This window comes from Canis aureus, chromosome 28, assembly GCF_053574225.1.
Source record: "Canis aureus isolate CA01 chromosome 28, VMU_Caureus_v.1.0, whole genome shotgun sequence".
NCBI classification, from domain to species: Eukaryota; Metazoa; Chordata; class Mammalia; order Carnivora; family Canidae; genus Canis; species Canis aureus.
The window spans coordinates 31741846-31756521 of NC_135638.1; the positions used below are offsets into that span (position 1 = coordinate 31741846).

The 14676-nt window shown below is 34.2% G+C and overlaps 1 long non-coding RNA gene across 1 annotated transcript in view; it reads left to right on the plus strand.

The window, feature by feature from the left end:
* LOC144300608 (uncharacterized) overlaps nt 1-13491 on the plus strand; it is a 52805-nt gene extending 39314 nt beyond the window's left edge. Inside the window, exon 2 of the long non-coding RNA XR_013367385.1 lies at nt 13346-13491. This is a non-coding gene — a long non-coding RNA (uncharacterized LOC144300608). The remainder of the gene's footprint in view (nt 1-13345) is intronic.
* Nucleotides 13492-14676: the final 1185 nt, after the last annotated feature.

Consider the following 14676-nt stretch of genomic DNA (forward strand, 5'->3'; position numbering starts at 1 on the left):
AACAAATAAATTACAACAGATTTCTCTTGGAAACAATAAAAGCAAGAAGACAGTGGAACAAAATTTTCAAGATACTAGAAGAAAATAAACTTATAAATGTAGAATTCTATAAGCACCAAAAATGTCTTCCAAAGAAAGAAAGCAAAATAAAGACTTTATCATATATACAAAAACTGAAAGAATTTATCATCAGCAGAAGTGCACTGTAAGAAAAAATTAAGGAAGTTTTTCAGGCACAGGAAAAATGATAACAGATGGAAAATAGATCTACACAATGGAATGAAGAGCATCAGAGCATCATGCCAAATACATGAGTACATGTGTAAGATTTTTTCCTATTCCTTAGTATTTCTAAAAGATACACTTTTCAAAAAAAAAAGTGTGGAGTCTATAACATTTGTATAAGTAAAGCAAATTGACTGACAATAGTGTAGAAGAGAGGAAGGAGAGAAATGGAAATGTACTGTATTAATGTTTAATATGTGAGATGGGCATGATTACACTTTGAAAGGAGACCACCGAAATAAATACTCTCCTCCTTAAAGCAATTACCAATTTTTTAAAAATTTAGCTAGTAAGCCAACAAAAAGGATAAAATAGAATCATAAAACATATTCTATTTATCAAAAAGAAGTGGAAAAAAGAAGAAAAGGAGAATGTCTCCACTTAGGCTTAAAAAATTTAGAATGATAGTTGAACATATATGTATCATATGATCCAACCATTCTTCTCCTAGATATTTATCCAAGACAAAGAAAGCTTATGGTCATACAAAACTACTAAAAATGATTATAGCAGCTTAATTTGCAATAGCCAAAACTTGGAAACCACCTAAGTTGTCCATCCTCAAGATGATAGGTAAGCCAGTTGCAGCATATCCATACAAGAGAAAACTGCTCAAGATAGAAAGTAATGTATATGGGGCATCTGGGTGGCTCAGTAAATATTAGACTTTTAAAAAAGATTTTTATTTATTTATGAAAGACACAGAGAGAGGCAGAGACATGGGCAGAAGGAGAAGCAGGCTCCTAGCAAGGAGCCCCATGTGGGACTCGATCCCCAAACCCCAGGATCATGCCCTGAGCCAAAGGCAAACGCTCAACCACTGAGCCACCCAGGACCCAAGAATCAGACTCTTGAGTTTGGCTTAGGTCATGAACTCAGGGTGATAAGATTGAGCTCCACCTCCAGCTCTGGACTGGCTGTGGAGCCTGCATAAAATGAATTTCCTTCTCCCTCTGCCCCTCACACCACCTCATATTCTCTCCCTTAAAAAAAAAAAAAAGTAATTTGGTAGGGATTGCATTGAATGTGTAAATTGCCCTGGGTAGTATAGATATTTTCACAATATTAATTCTTCCAATCCATGAGCATGGAATATTTTTCCTTCTCTTTGTGTCTTCCTCAATTTCTTTCAGAAGTGTTCTGTAGTTTTTAGGGTATAGATCCTTTACCTCTTGGGTGAGGTTTATTCCTAGGTATCTTATGGTTTGGGGTGCAATTGTAAATGGGATTGACTCCTGAATTTCGCTTACTTCAGTCTCATTGTTAGTGTATAGAAATGCCACTGATTTCTGGGCGTTGATTTTGTATCCTGCCACATTTCTGCAGTGTTGTATGAGTTCTAGCAATCTTGGGGTGGAGTTTTTTGGGTCTTCTATGTACAGTATTATTTCATCTGTGAAGAGGGAAAGTTTAACTTCTTCTTTGCCAATTTGAATGCCTTTTATTTCTTTTTGTTGTCTGATTGCTGAGGCTAGGACTTCTAGTACTATGTTGAATAGCAGTGGTGAGAGTAGACATCCCTGTCATGTTCTTGATCTTAGGGGAAAGGTTCCCAGTGCTTCCCCATTGAGAATGATATTTGCTGTGGGCTTTTCGTAGATGGCTTTTAAGATGTCGAGGAATGTTCCCTCTATCCCTACACTCTGAAGAGTTTTGATAAGGAATGGAAGCTGTATTTTGTCAAATGCTTTCTCTGTATCTATTGAGAGGATCATATGGTTCTTGTTTTTTCTCTTGTTGATATGGTCTATCAAGTTGTTTTACAAGTGTTGAACCAGCCTTGCATCCCAGGGATAACTCCCACTTGGTCATGGTGAAGAATCTTCTTAATGTACTGTTGGATCCTATTGGCTAGTATCTTGTTGAGAATTTTTGCATCTGTGTTCATCAGGGATATTGGCCTATAATTCTCTTTTTTGGTGGGGTCTTTGTCTGGTTTTGGAATCAAGGTTATGCTGGCCTCATAAAACGAGTTTGGAAGTATTCCATCCCTTTCTATCCTTCGGAAGAGCTTTAGTAGAATAAGTATCAGTTCTTCTTTAAACATTTGATAGAATTCCCCTGGGAAGCCATCTGTCCCCGGACTTTTGTGTCTTGGGAGGTTTTTGATGACTGCTTCAATTTCCTCCCTGGTTATCGGCCTGTTCAGGTTTTCTATTTCTTCCTGTTCCAGTTTTGGTAATTTGTGGTTTTCCAGAAATGCATCCATTTCTTCTAGATTGCCTAAATTATTGGTGTATACCTGCTCATAATACGTTCTTGAAATCGTTTGTATTTCCTTGGTATTGGTTGTGATTTCTCCTCTTTCATTCTTGATTTTATTAATTCGAGTCTTTTCTTTTTTAATAAGGCTGGCTAGGGGCTTATCTGTTATGAATTCTTTCAAACAACCAACTTCTGGTTTTGTTGATCTGTTCTACAGTTCTTCTGTTCTCTATTTCATTGAGTCCTGCTCGAATCTCTATTATCACCCTTCTTCTGCCTGGTGTAGGTTTTACTTGCTGTTCTTTATCCAACTCCTTTAGGTGTGAGTTTAGCTTGTGTATTTGAGTTTGGAACAAATAATCTTAAGATTTGTGTGGAACCAAAAAAGACCCCGAATAGCCAGGGGAATATTGAAAAACCAATGCTGGGGGCATCACAATGCCAGATTTCAAGCTGTACTACAAAGCTGTGGTCATCAAGACAGTGTGGTATTGGCACAAAAACAGACACATAGATCAATGGAACAGAATAGAGAATCCAGAAATGGCCCCCCAACTCTATGGTCAACTAATATTTGACAAAGCAGGAAAGACTATCCACTGGAAAAAGGACGGTCTCTTCAACAAATGGTGTTGGGGAAACTGGACAGCCTCATGTAGAAGAAAGAAACAGGACCACTTTCTTACACCATACCAAGATAAACTCAAAATGGATGAAAGATCTAAATATGAGACAAGATTCCATCAAAATCCTAGAGAAGAACACAGGCAACACCCTTTTTGAACTTGGCCACAGCACCTTTTTGCAGGATACATCTATAAAGGCAAGGAAAACAAAAGCAAAAATGAACTATTGGGACTTAATCAAGATAAAAAGCTTCTGCTGAGCAAAAGAAACAGTCAACAAAACTAAAAGGCAACCCACAGAATAGGAGAAGATAATTGCAAATGACATATCAGATAAAGGGCTAATATCCAAGATCTATAAAGAACTTATTAAACTCAACACCCAAGAAACAAAGAATCCAGTCATGAAATGGGCACAAGAAATGAACAGAAATTTCACCAAAGAAGACATAGACATGGCCAACAAGCACATGAAAAAATGCTCCTCATCACTTGACATCAGGGAAATACAAATCAAAACCACAATGAGATACCACCTTACACCAGTGAGAATGTTGAACATTAACAAGACAGGAAACAACAAATGTTGGAGAGGATGTGGAAAAAGGGGAACCCTCTTGCATTGTTGGTGGGAATGTGAACTGGTGCAGCCACTCTGGAAAACTGTGTGGAGGTTTCTCAAATTGTTAAAAATAGAGTTACTCTATGACCCAGGAATTCCACTACTGGATATTTACCCCAAAGATACAGATGCAGTGAAATGTCAGGACAACTGTACACCAGTGTTTATAGCATCAACATCCACAATAGTCAAACTGTGGAGGGAGCCATGATGTCCTTCAACAGATGAATGGATAAAGAAGATGTGGTCTATATATACAATGGTATATTACTCAGCTATTAGAAAGGACGAATACCCACCATTTGCTTTGACATGGATGGAGCTGGAGGGTATTATGCTGAGAGAAGTAAGTCCATTGGAGAAGGACAATCATCATATTGTTTCACTCATACGGGGAATATAAGAAGCAACAAAAGGAATTATAAGGGAAAGGAGGGAAAATGAGTGGGAAAAATTAAAGAAGGTGACAAAACATGAGAGACTTCTAACTCTGGGAAATGAACAAAGGGTAGTGGAAGGGGAGTTGGGCAGAGTGATGAGGTAACTGAGTGATAGGCACTAAGGAGGACACTTGATGAGATGAGTCCTGGGTGTTACACTATATGTTGGCAAATCGAACTTCAATAAAAAATTAAATTAAATTAAAAAATAAAAAAGATAATGACATGCAGCAACATGAATGAATCTCAGAACAAGCTGAACAAAAAGAATTATACATGCTGTATGCTTCTATTTATATAATGATCAAATATTCAATCAAAACTATAGTGACAGAAAGCAGAGCAGTAATTGCCAGAAGGAGGTAGATAGAGATGCCTTGGGAAGGGATTATAAGGTGGCATTGGAAACTTTTGGTGGTGGTGGACACATTTATCTCCTTGATTCTGTTGATAGTTTCTTAGGTGTGTGCATAGGTCAAGAGCTACCAAATTATACAATTTAAATATGTACAGTTTAATGCATGTCAAAAATAATCCTACATAGAGAGTAATTTAAAATGATGGGAGGTTGTCAAGACAGAAAATATGATAAATGCAAAAAAGGCATAAGACTGAACTTTCAGATACCCAATATTTAAATATCATATAAAAAAGGACAAGCTTATAAGCATTGCCTTGAAGAAGCCATGGGAGAGTGAAGAAGAAAAGAAACAAGTAAAGAGTTTTTCAAGAAAGAGGAAATGGTCAGAAGTGTCAAATTCAGCTAAGAAGTCAGCACAATAAGAATTTGTTATTCCACTGGATTTGGACAAATGGAGAACTTTTGAAGGCTTTGTAAGATTTGCTTTGTTGCAACCACATGGGTGGAAGTCATGCTGGAATGGAATGAGGACTAAGTTGAATGTGAGAAAACTTGTGACAGCTAAATAAACAAGTTTTTCAGGAAGATAGCTGTGAGGGTCAACAAGAGTAGCTGGAGAAGGAAATGGGAGGGTGTGTGCTGTGCTGTGTGTGTGTGTTAAGATGAGAGTACTTTTCTGTATGTTAAAATGTTGAATCAAGGTTCTATTAGAGAAAGAAAAGAGGGAAGTAGATAGGTAGAGTATCAATTCCTCCAAAAATGCATGGAAGAAGAGCTGATGCATAGTGTGATGGACGGCTCATATAGTAGGACTTCTATTTGCTCAGAGTAGTTCTCTCTCTGAATGGTTCCTGGCATATTTTCAGATTTCAAAACTATTTGTAGATAAATGAATTAAAATTGCAGAGAAAATATTTTTTAATTACTCCTACTCCATTTACCCAATCACCAAAAAGTTATATACAAACTTTTTATTACACCTGACCTCTCACATTAAACTTTGCCAATGTGCTATTATACCACAAACAATTATTTTTTTCAATCTAGGATATTTTATGTTAATAAAGCCTTCAAAGATGTTGAGGGGCATGCCAGATTTATTTTGTACTTATTAGTAATCTTGACTATGAAGTTGCTGGGAGGATGGTAATAGGATTTGGATCCAAAGTAACATGTTTTGTAGAGACCAATAGAATTACATTTATAGTACAAAGCTTCCCAGGTCATTCTCCATTAAATCAGATATTTGGTCCTATTCCAGTCTTGATGAAGAAGGTGAAACAAGAATGATAAATTGTGAGACTATGGTTGGTTTTCCTTTGTTTTTGTTTGTCTGTTTTAGGTTTGTTAATTTGGGGGAGGCTGTCATCAAAAAACTCATTCAGACTTCTATTTGCAATAATTATTCAAATTATTTCAACAACCTTTCCATTGCGCTAATAACTTTAGGGAAATGACTATGTCAAATTTCATCTCAAAGAATAAACATTTCTTTGAGATAATAAATCAGGGATTAAATTTAGGCACAAAAATAATTTGGTAAGTGCTTTCACCAGAGTTAAAAAGTACTCCAAAGAGAGAGAAATCACCAAGTCTAGATTACATTGAGGGGGTGCTTTTAAGAGATGCTTTAGAAAATGATTTGCACTTAATTTCTGTTTGTGTACTACTCTGAATTAGAATTTTTGGTCTCAGCTATGAACAATTTGTATTTATAAGAAAAAAAATATCTTCTTAGATAGAAAGGTATTGATTTTATTTTAACCATAAGGTAACCTTGTGTCCCTGGAAAAGAATCACTTCCCACCTCAGATCTCTCTGGAACCCGACAATGAAGTGATAACTACTCCACATCAGCACTGAGAGGATTTCAAACAAAATGTAAAGTGCTCAGCATTTGACATACAGTGAGTGCTCAGTAGCCATGCTCAGTCTTCAAAGCCATGCTTCAGTCTTCATGCCTAGCCATGATGAAGAAACAAAAAATATTAAAGTCAAGTGTTAGTTATTGAGTTGGATAATGCAGTCATAAAGGGAAGCTAATGAAAATGTAGTCCTTAAGTGATCCATCAACCATTTATAATCCCCAGGGGCTGGGTATTTTTCTCCAGCGCTGAAACACAGAGACTTTTAACTTTAAAGGAAAGTTTAGTTTATCTGAAAGAGTGTTTCCAACTTTGGGAAGTCATCCATTTGGGTAACTTGGATTCACTTTGTACAATAATTTTGATATCTGTCATTTGTCCACCGGTTTGTTATTTTTGTAACTGCTAAGGACTTTTAGATATGATCTGGGAAATACATAGTTTGAATATGATATGATCCATTAATTGTGTATAAGTCTCATTTTCAAAAGCTCTCAGTGATTTTTTCCCCTTCTCTTTAGGCCCTATTCATGTAGTGGCAATTGCTACTGGCCAAAAATATAGGAGACCCAGTTGTAATAAAAAGGTCTTTATGATGAGCTGTGCACACTAGGCTGCACAAATATTGTGAGATTCCTTCTTACCATGAAAACTTTGAGAACATTGTCCTAAGCAAACAGAGCACAGTCCTCTTTAAATTTTTATTTTTGGCACAGAACCTTCTAAACTAGGCTGATTTAGATTTTTTTAGTTTATAAATCTTCCCTGACTTTTCTAAACAACACAAGCTCAGTGTGTGCCATTAGTGGCTTGTATCTTTTTCTTTCAAAATTTTCATAAATTTACTACCAAAATAAGTTCATAAATTGTGTTCATCTTTAGATGAATACATTCTATGATTCTTAGGAAAATAAAAATTTAGCACTTGGAACTTGAAATCTGAAGAATGTAGGGAAAATGTTAACTAACCCACCTGGGAAAAAGTACTTGAAATGAAAAACATCTGAATTTGCTAGAAGGTTGTTGTTTGTAATAAAAATGATTTTAGATTTAAAATGATAATTGCTTTCTAAAAAATCATAACAGAAAAAGCTAGAGGCATCAACTTTCTTAAAGACTTCAAACACTTTTTAATGAAAGCATGCTCTGAGCCTTGCTCCAAGCTAGGAGAAAATATAGTAGTTTTATGTGAGTTGAGAAATGAACATTAAATTGAACAAGTTTAAATAGTCAAATTATTTCTGATTAATCAACGTTTTTATATTTAAGAAAGCATTTCTGCCCCTAAATAAATAGCCTCATATAAATTGTACAAAACCTCAAAAATGTAAAATTAAAAACTACTTTGTTGATGTTTTCTATCTAGAGATGAGAAGATAATTATATCTGCAACATTTCACTAATACAGAGTTCTTTTTCCCCAAGATAAACATAGATGCCATGCTGTTGTCTGTCAAAGACCATTGGGATGAATAACCACTTACATAAAGGGATATCAAGATTTTGAGAGAATTGTGGGGGTCTTCCATATCATAAAAAATAAATAAGTTAAAATCTTTTCTTAGAAGCATAAGAATTAAAAAGTATATGTGTATATGTGTATATATTTTTTATATATAGTTGACTTGAAAAACATGGTTTTGAACTGCATGAGTCCATTCATACATGGGCTTTTTCTTACCCATAAATACAACAGATTACTGTAAATGTATTTTCTCTTCCTTATGACTTTCTTAATAGCATTTTCTTTCCTCTAGCTTACCTTATTGTTAGAATACAATATACATTACATATATAAAAATATATGTTAATCGACTGTCAATATTACCAGTAAGGCTTATGATCAATAATGGGTTATTAGTAATTAAGTTTTTTGGGAGTCAAAGGTTCTACGGGGATTTTTGACTATGCAGTTGCTGATGCCACTAACCTCTGAATTATTCAAGAGTTAGTTGTATAATGTGTGTGTGTGTGTGTGTGTGTGTGTATATATATATATATATATATATATATATACATATTTTTCTGTAAGCAAAATGCCCTATAGTAGAGTTAAAAATCTGTTAAATGGCTCATAGCAGTCCCATTTATCCTTTGACTAACTGGAGTAAGAAGTGGCAAGCTCTTTTGCCTTCTAAGTTGACTGCCTGAAGTGGTCTTTCTGAGTGTAAAGGAGAATAAATAAGTTCCATATCTTTGCCTAATATAAATTTGCCCAAGTCTGGAAAATATGACTCTGTAATATGTGACATATAAACAAGATAATAAATCATGTATTTTAGATATAAGCCAAATTTAATAATCCTGAACTCTGATCTTCTAATTTTATAGATAAGAAAACTAAGATGCCAAAGTTGTTAGTGGTTTGCTATAGTTATACCAGCAATTAATAAAAGAGGTCAGAGTTCAAACACTTAATTTAATATTCTTTTTCTCCATGCTTTATTATTATTATTTTTTGGTTAATCTGTGAGGATTTATAGTTCCAAAGAGCATCAGTTAAGTAGGATTCCCTCACCCCTAATAAAAGTTGCCACAAGTCATCACTAAAATTTTCCAAGAAAAAGTAGAAACAATAACACAGAAAATCAGAATTTCACAAGACATAATGCCAGAATCTAGGAAGAACTGGCTTTAGTTATAATATATGCAAAACTAGATTGAGAAAGAAAAACCTTCAGTTGACATTTATGATATATCTTAAATACTAAAAAATGATAATGCTTCATACATTCTCATACCTTTGTTTCCTTAATAAGGGATTCTACTAATTAGAAAACTAAGTATCCAGACCTTTTGTTCTTAAGTACAGAATGTAAAACTAGCATAGTACTTGTCCCTCACCCTTTTTCTGCCTTCTCCACATCTAAACCCCCAATTAACTGACATCTTTAAAGACACTACCAATTGTATAATATTGAATAGAAAACATAGAGAAGACAACGTTATGATCAATATTCTGTAAGAAGTTATCTTCACTGGCAAAACACTGTGAAAATAAAAAATAAAATACAATAACATAACCTAGCATAGACTAGACTGACATTAGTATTGGATGAGTATGATAGCTTTTCATGTTCCAAATGAGGTGGGCTTAGAAAGAAACATTGACCTATTAGAACTAACTTGCATTGGATGAATTCTTACCCCAAAATGGGCATTACTCATACATGTCAATTTGGCATCTAGTTGTAAATCTACAATCAAACAAGTGACAGAGGATGGATCAAGTGCAATGCAATTACAAGTTAACTTCATTTGGGTATAAGCAGAAAAGAAAAAGTGATGTGACATTTATAAATAAATTTTGTAAAACAAAAGACAGGGAATAGGATGCAGAAGGCTTATAGAAAAACTATACCTTTGAAAGTGATCTGCAACACAATCCAGAAATAAATATCACAAAAAGTTTGGGATCCAATATAGATGATAAAAAATCATAAACTGAAGAAATATGAGCACACAGACAGAAAAAGAGGACAGGATAGATTGAAAGGGAGATGGAAGACATGAAAAAGGATGGGACAATGGAAGATAACAAAATTGATACATGCTGGAAGATATAAACAACATAACAGATGGTGTAGAAAATTGAATCTGTATAATAGAAGGCAAATTTTATTTCTCCCAGATTTTAAAGAAAAAAATTAAGTTATATTTGGTAACTATCATATCATGCTACAAATAAAATCTCCATAAAAACATAAAAGGAAAATTTGTGCCACTCAAAATTTCCAAGAATGGCATTGTAAAACTAAAAATTAATAACTAACCATAAGACAAATCTAACTATATGGAAAACAAACCCAATCAGCTTGGGGAAGCCTAACAAAATACATGAGTCTTAACATTTGAGAAAGAAAATCAAAATTGTAACAAAGAAAATGATTATAATTAGAACTACAAATCAAACTTAGGAAATCCATCCAAAGCTTTACTTAGAGGAAAATTCATAGTCTTTAATGAATCTCATTATTAACAACTTATATGTCAGACAAAGGACAATTAAATTCATCAGGGGAAAATTAAGGGAAATAAATCAGAGAAACACATACTATTGAAAAGTCTAATATTTCTTTTATTCTAATATCTGTCTAAATATTTCCCAAATGTAATATTACTTTTTAAATGGTTGGGGACACTGTAATATCAGAAATTAAAATACCTGAGAAACTAACCCTATCACTATAAAAAAAATCCTTTACCTTCCAAATGAGAATTAACCACCATAATATAGCCTATTTGAGGCTCTAATCTCTCACTAGTAAGGGTTACATCCATCACATTGACTGTACAATTTGTGGCCATTTGTGATCTCACAGAATCCCTAAATCATACCTCACTGGCATGAAATTTCCTAAGAATCTACAAGCTTGTCTGCTGATGGGAGTATACTACTTGGCTAAAATAATTTCTTTTCGCCCACCAAACACATGATTAGCTCTTTCACACAAAAATATAGCAGTTTGTTTTCAAGTACTAAACCAAGGCATGTTTTGTTTTATCACAAGTCAAGGGGTACTCGAAAGCATTATAGAAAAATTCAAACCTTTCCTTTTATGAGCTTCAATTTTTTTTGGAGCTTAAATAACTGGTGTTAAATGCCAATTAACCCATGCTTTAATTGAGTCATGATCTTTTTTGTTTGTTTTGCAAATGACATATCTGATAAAGGTTTAGTATCCCAAATACATAAAGAACTTATACAACTCAACACCCGAATAACAAATAGTCCAATGAAAAATTGGGCAGAATATATGAATAGAGATTTCTCCAAGAAGAAATGCAGATGGCCAACAGACACATTGAAAGATATTCAAAATCACTCATCAGGGAAATGCAAATCAAAACTACAATGAGATATCACTTTATATCTGTCAAAACAGCTAAAATCAAAAACACAAAAAGCAAGTGTTAGAGAAGATGTGAAGAAATAGGAACCCTCTTGCATTGTTAATGTGAATGCAAATTGGTGCAGCCACTCTGGAAAACAGTATGGAAGATCCTCGAAAAGTTAAAGATGGAACTGTACCATGTTCCAGTAATTGCACTACTTAGTGTTTACCCAAAAATACGAAATATATATACTATATATATATATATATATCTCATTCAGCCATAAAAAAGAATGAAATCTTGCCATTTGCAAAGACATGGATGGCTCTAGAGAGTATGATGTTAAGTGAAATAAACCAGAGAAAGACAGATGCCATTGATTTCACTCATATGTGGAATTAAGAAACAAAACAAACCAATCAAGGGAATAAAGGGAGAGAAACAAATCAAGAAACAGACTCTTAACTATACAGAACAAACTTCTGGTTACCAGAGGGGAGTGGGGTGGGGTAGGATGAGTGAAATAGGGATGGGAATTAAAGAGTACACTTATCATACTGAGTGCTCAGTAATGTATATAATTGTTAAATCATTATTTGTATACCTGAAATGAATATAATGCTGTATGTTAGATATACTGAAATTAGAGTAAAGCTTAATTTAAAAAACAGTATGATAGTAAATTTGAAAAAAAAAAAAAAGACACCTTCCTTTTAAAAAAAGGAAGAAAAAGAAAGGTCAATTGTGGATGGATTTTCATCCACCAAAGGACAACACACATTTTCTTAAGAGTGGTTAGGCTATTCTAGTTCCTAATAATCCTATAGGCTCTTCCCATGAGGTTTTGGAATATATTATGCAAATTAAAGTTAATCTCCAAATTGGCACAATTCTTTACACACACTTATGTCTAACATATGTTAGAAAAATTGTCTAAATAAAGTTGATGAAAATGTGGGCATTTTACCAGCTAAAGGCAATGCTGATAGGTCTTAATTTACCTGGATATTATCCATATGTTTTGTAAATGTCATGTTCTTCTCAATACAAAAATTACATTGATTTCAAATTGTATAAGATTCTATAATAGGTTGACATTCTTTTTCTCTGGGACACACAAGATATAATAAGAAAATAACATTTTTCATCATCATCAAATCATCATTTTTCTTTTATTACTGGAAAAAAAGACACATATCACATTCCCTTTTCTCCATCACACCAATCAGAAAATCAAAACAAATAATAATTTGAAAACAATACAACTAATAGGATAGAGATCGCACAATGGGATAAAATAACGTGAAAGTTCACTATCGGGCAGCCCTGGTGGCTCAGTGGTTTAGTGCCGACTTCAGCCCAGGGTGTGATCCTGGAGTTCCAGGATCCAGTCCCACGTCAGGCTCCCTGAATGGAGCCTGCTTCTCCCTCTGCCTGTGTCTCTGCCTCTCTCTCTCTCTGTGTGTGTGTCTCTCATGAGTAAATAAAAATAAATAAAATCTTTAAAAAAAAGAAAGTTGCACTATCATTATTTTAATGAATATATTATTATTTATTCTTTACCAATCAAGGAAACCCCATGCCTTTGAAAATACTCTTTCATTGAGATCTTAGTTAAGCTTGTTTGAAAATATATTTTGAATTTAAAATACATTTATTTAAAGTAATATGGCAAAAAAAGTACTAGGAAAATCAGTTTAAATCGAAAAGGAAAGGTGAGATGTTATTATAATATCGGTTTAAAAAAGTGTGGTAGACATTTATATGATCATCTGTATAGTATTCTTACTATTATTTTCATGATTTATCTTCCTCTCTCCATGATGCTGCCACACATATCCCCAACTACATTTCTACATTTCTACCATTTTCTTACATGAAAGTACTACCCTAAGCAAAGCTGTTCTGTTGATAGTTGACCACCAATAGGATGGAATCATTTGAACATCCCAAGCCTTTGACTCACAATTAGTCTATAATTGGGCACAAGATATAAATTGAACAACATTTTCTACTAATTGGTTTGCTTTTTGAACCATAGACATCATCAAGTCTTTCTCAATATGATTCTCTGTCTCTCTCTCTCTCCTGCTCATATACTGAAGATACCATGTGTGGACACAGAGAAAAGATGGCCATCTTCAAGCCAGGAAGAAAGGTCTCAGCAGAAATCAACTCCAGTGGCAACTTGATCTTGAATTTGCAGCCTCCAGACTCTGAAAAAATAAATTTCTGTTGTTTCAGCACCCAATCTATGGTATTTTGTTATGGCAACTGGAGTAGACTAATGCAGAACTTTTTTTTTTACTTCAAGAAAGATCCCCAAATTGTGTAAACTTAAAGTCCTACAAAACTTGGATCTGGTCTTGAAAGTGAAGGGATTCAGAACAAGTGTCCCTAAAAATGTGCCACTTTGGTTTGTGGACTGTTTTAAGCTGAATGCAATCAAGATCCAGCAGAGAGGCAGAGATATAGGCAGAGGGAGAAGCAGGCTCCCTGCAGGGACCCCAGTGCAGGACTCGATCCCAGGACCCAGGATCACACCCTGAACCAAAGCAGATACTCAACCACTGAGCCAACCAGGCACCCTTCTCATGTCAATTTAATTATTAGACCAACCAGAATAACTTTTTAAGAGTAAAGGAAAAATTTTCCTCCCCAATAAGAGAAAAATTAAAAATAAGGAGAAAGCAGGGTGACAGGTGGGACATTGAGAAAATAATTCTAGTTTCTTTCCCCACCATCATCACTGAGACTGAAGCAGATTCACTATTTTTCCTCAGAAAATTATCAACATCAAATTTAATTCTAGGGAGCTTCAATCTTGGAGAATAAAGAGATTGGAATATTAGCTGAAGTTTTTGTTTCTATTTAACACAATAATCTTCAACAGAGAGGCTAGAGCTCAATAAATAATAAATAACATAATAATAAAATGGTTATATTAATAGTGTTGCATGAGCTCATTGTTTGTGATTGCAGTTCTCATTTTAGTCCCACAATAAACAGAGCTTGCATAGACAGGAATTCATATGATTAAACGTCCTACTTGCAAACATGAATATATTATGAAGTGTTAATGTGATACATTAATAAGTTATGTCATGTGGCATAGATTTTCTATGGGAATATGGAGAACATTTTCAGTGTCTTTTTTTTTTTAATTCAAAACAATTGATTTTGACAAAGTCTGGGGGGGAGTTAGAAGTTTTAGAGAAAATTGTTTCATACTACAGAGAGCCCAAGATAAAAGGCAGTCATTCTGGACTTCTGAAATACATCTGCATTTTTGGATCTCAAGCTGTGGTATTTAATCTATTTGCAGAATTCATTTATTCAGAAATCCCTAGTGACTCTTATCAGTTATCACATGTCAAACTAAACCCTTTTCCCTTTCTGCATGAAGAAAGCAGGTCACTGAAGACATAAAGTTCCT